Here is a 4,596-nt window from a genome sequence, read left to right on the forward strand (position 1 = left end):
GTATAACGAACAAATAAAGATGAAAGCATTGATTGTTTAGACAGGCTATTCTATGGTACCCTAGTGATTTTATTTTTTATATAATGAAATTTTATATCTCACTTCTGTTAAGACTCTCACATAAGGAGCTGGAGAGATGGCTCAGTAATTAAAAGACCTTGATATTCTTGGAGGTGTCCCAGGTTTAGTTCCTAGCACTCTATAATTCCAGTTACAAGAGATATAAAGCCCTCTTCTGACACTGCGGACACCAGACATGCACATGGACATGTGGTATTCATACATGCACTTATATGCCTTAAAATAAAATAAATAAATAATAAAATATTGCATAGACATTGAGGATTATCTCCGCAGTGTCTTACAGGAATAAGGTGATAGGGAGTCCACCATCTTGTGACTGTGTCATTGAAAGCACATGGCCACAAGAATGTGGAAGCAGAAGACTGGAAAACTAGGTAAATGTGTGGATAGCTTTAATAACATAATTTTGGAACAGCTTAAATAGCTTCAAACCATAAGTTATCACTCCAAAGTGAATTATTTAATGTCAATCACAAGAAACTTCAGAAGAACTTTCCCTTAGCAAATAATGTGGCTTAAAGAGACTTAAAAATCTGATATTATTTACAAATATCTGAATTATTTTAACTAAATCATATTTATATACATTTATGCAAATTAATTGCATTTTCTTATACCCTTGGACACATCAGAAAAGGGTTAGGAAATTGCAACATAATGAAATTCATTGAGAAAGGCCGTTGCCTGGGATGCCTCCTGTTCTCTGTGGTGCAAAAAGAACTGAGAAGGTAGGCAAAGGCTGCAGACTGGGATACAGTTGCCTGACTATAGTGAAGATAAGTGTGACTGTACATTCATGTAGCATGCAATAGTCACAGAAATTTGCATTATTTGTCAGTTGCCCTGAGGACAGACGAAACATTTAGAATTGTTGCAGTGGGGAAAATGCATCATCAACCTGCAGTGGTTTCTTTCTTTCTTTTTTTATTGGATATTTCCTTTATTTACATTTCAAATGTTAGCCCCTTTTCCATTCCCTCACCTGGAAAACCCCTATCCCATCCTCCCTTCCCTGCTTCTATGAGGGTGTTCCAACACCCACCCACCCACTTCTACCTCCCCACCATCAGTTCCCTTACACTGGGACATCTATCCATCCTGCATTGTATCAAGGATCTCTCCTCCCATGGATGCATGACAAGGCCATCCTCTGCTACCATGTGTATGTCTATGTATTCCCAGGCTTAGTCCCTGGGAGCTCTTGGGGGACTGTTTGGTTGATACTGTTGTTCTTCCTCTGGGGTTGCAATCCCCTTCAACTTCTTCAGTCCTTTCTCTAACGCCTCCATTAGGGACCCTGTGCTTAGTCCAATGGTTGCCTGCAACCATTCACTTCTGTATTTGTAAGGTTCTGGCAGAGCCTCTCAGGAGACAGTCATATCAGACTCCTTTCAGCAAGCAGTTCTTGGTATCCACAATAGTGTCTGGGTTTGGTGACTGTATATAGGATGAATCCCCAGGTGGGACAGTCTCTGGATGGCCTTTCCTTCAGTCTCTGTTCTACACTTTATCTCCATATTTGCTCCTGTGAGCATTTTGTTCTCCTTCTAAGATGGACTGAAGCACTCACACTTTGGTCTTCCTTCTTGAGCTTCATGTAGTCTGTGAATTGTATCTTGGGTATTTAGAGATTTGGGGCTAAAATTCACTTATCAGTGAGTGCATACCGTGTGTTCTTTCGAGATTGGGTTACCTCACTTAGGATGATATTTTCTAGTTCTATCCATTTGCCAAAGAATTTCATGATTTCATTGTTTTTAATAGTTGAGTAGTACTCCATTGTGTTAATGTACCAAATTTTCTGTATCCGTTCTTCTGTTGAAGGACATCTAGATTCTTTTCAGCTGTTATAAATAAGGCTGCTATGAACATAGTGGAGCATGTGTCCTTATTACATGTTGGAGCATCTTCTGGGTATATGCCCTAGAGTGGTATAGCTGGGTCCTCAGGTAGTACTATGTCCAATTTGTTGAGGAGCTGCCAAACTGATTTCCAGAGTGGTTGTACAAGCTTGTAATCCCACCAGCAATGGAGGAGTGTTTCTCTTTCTCCACATTCTCACCAGTATCTACTGTTACCTGAGTTTTTGATCTTAGCCTTTCTGATTGGTGTGAAGTGGAATCTCAGGGTTGTTTTGATTTGCATTTCCCTGATGACTAAGGATGATGAACATATCTTTAGGTACTTCTCTGCCATTCAATATTCTTCAGTTGAGAATTCTTTGTTTAGCTCTGTACCCCATATCTTAATAGGGTTGTTTGATTTTCTGGAGTCTAACTTCTTGAGTTCTTTGTATATATTGGATATTATCCCACTATCTAATGTAGAATTGGTAAACATCTTTTCCCAATCTGTTGATTGACTTTTTGTCCTATTGACAGTGTCCTTTGCCTTAAAGAATCTTTGCAATTTTGTGAGGTCCAATTTGTCTATTATTAATCTTAGCATATAAGATCTGGTCAGTTCTGTTAATTTTGTCTATTCTTGATATCTGAGCATAAGATCTTTTCTGTTCAGGAAATTTTCCCATGTGCCCATGAGTTTGAGGCTCTTCCCCACCTTCTCCTCTGTAAGTTTCAGTGTATCTGGTTTTGTGTGGAGGTCCTTGATTTACTTGGACTTGAGCTTTGTACAAGGCGATAAGAATGGGTTGATTTGCATTCTTCTACATGCTGACTGCCAGTTGAACCAGCATCATTTGCTAAAAATGCTGTCTTTATTACACTGGATGGTTTTAGCACCTTTGTCAAAAATCAAGTGNCCATATGTGTGTGGATTCATTTCTGGGTCTTCAATTCTATTCCATTGATCTTCCTGCCTGTCTCTGTATCAATACCATACAATTTTTATCACTATTGCTCTGTAATACAATGTGAGATTAGGGATAGTGATTCCCCAAGAAGTTCTTTTATTGTTGAGAATAGTATTAGCTCTCCTGGGTTTTTAGTTATTCCAAGTGAATTTGCAAATTGCTCTTTATAATTCTGTGAAGAATTGTTTTGGAATTTTGGTGGGGCTTGCATTGAATCTATAGATTGCTTTCAGCAGGATGGCCATTTTTAATATATTAATCCTGCCAATCAATGAGCATGGGAGATCTTTCCATCTTCAGAGTGCTTCATGGGTTTCGTTCTTCAGATACTTAAAGGTCTTATCATACAGATCTTTCACTTGCTTGGTTAGAGTCACACCAAGATATGTAATATTATTTGTGACTATTGTGAGGGTTGTAAGTTCTGCAATTTCTTTCTCAGCCTGTTTATCCTTTGTGTAGAGGAAGACTACTTATTTGAGTTAATTTTCTATCCAGCCACTTTGATGAAGTTGTTTATCAGATTTAGGAGTTCTCTAGTGGAATTTTTGGGGTCACTTAAGTATATGATCATATCATCTGCAAGTAGCGATGTTGTGACTTCTTCCTTTCCAATTGGAATCCTTTTGGCCTCTTTTTGTTGTCTAATTGCTTTATCTAGAACTTTGAGAACTATATTGAATAGGTAGGTAGAGAGTGGGCAGCCTTGTCTAGTCCCTGATTTTAGTGGGATTGGTTCAAGTTTCTATCCTTTTAGTTTGATGTTGGCTACTGGTTTGCTGTATATTGCTTTTACTATGTTTAGGTATGGGCCCTGAATTCCTGATCTTTCCAAGACTTTTAACAAGAAGGGATGCTAAATTTTGTCAAATGCTTTCTCAGCATCTAATGAAATGATCATGTGGTTTTTTCCTTTGAATTTGTTTATGAAGTGGATTACATTGATAGATTTCGATATATTGAATCATCTCTGCATCCCTTGTATATAGCCTACTTGATGGTGTTTAATGATCTTTTTGATGTGTTCTTGGATTTCTTTGGCAAGTGTTTTATTGAGTATCTTTGCATCAACGTTCATAAGGGAGATTGGTCTGCAGTTTTCTTTCTCTGTTGTGAATATGTGTGGTTTAGTTATAAGTGTAATTGTGGCTCCATAGAATGAATTGGGTAGTGTTCCTTCTTTTATTTTGTGAAATAGTTTGAAGAGTATTTGTATTAGGTCTTTAAAGGTCCCATAGAATTCTCCACTGCACCCATCTGGTCCTGTTGTTTTTTTGGTTGGGAGACTATTAATGACTGTTTCTATTTCTTTAGGGTTTATGGGATGGTTTAAATGGTTTAACTGATACTGTTTTAACTTTGACACATGGTATGTGTCTAGAAAATTGTCCATTTCGTGCAGATTTTCCAGTTTAGTTGACTATAAACTTTTGTATTAGGATCTAATGATTTTTTGGATTTCCAGTTTCCATAGTTATGTCTTCCTTTTCCTTTCTGATTTTATTAATTTGGATACTGTGTCTGTGCCCTCTGGTTACTCTGGCTAAGGATTTATCAATCTTGCTGATTTTCTCAAAGAACCATCTCCTGGTGTTGTTAATTCTTTATATAGTTCTTTTTGTTTCTATTTCATTGATTTCAGATCTGAGTTTGATTATTTCCTGCCCCCTACTCCTCTTGTTTTCTTCCTTTTCCTCTTC

Source organism: Mus caroli, chromosome X (genome assembly GCF_900094665.2).
Source record: "Mus caroli chromosome X, CAROLI_EIJ_v1.1, whole genome shotgun sequence".
In the NCBI taxonomy this organism is placed as follows: Eukaryota; Metazoa; Chordata; class Mammalia; order Rodentia; family Muridae; genus Mus; species Mus caroli.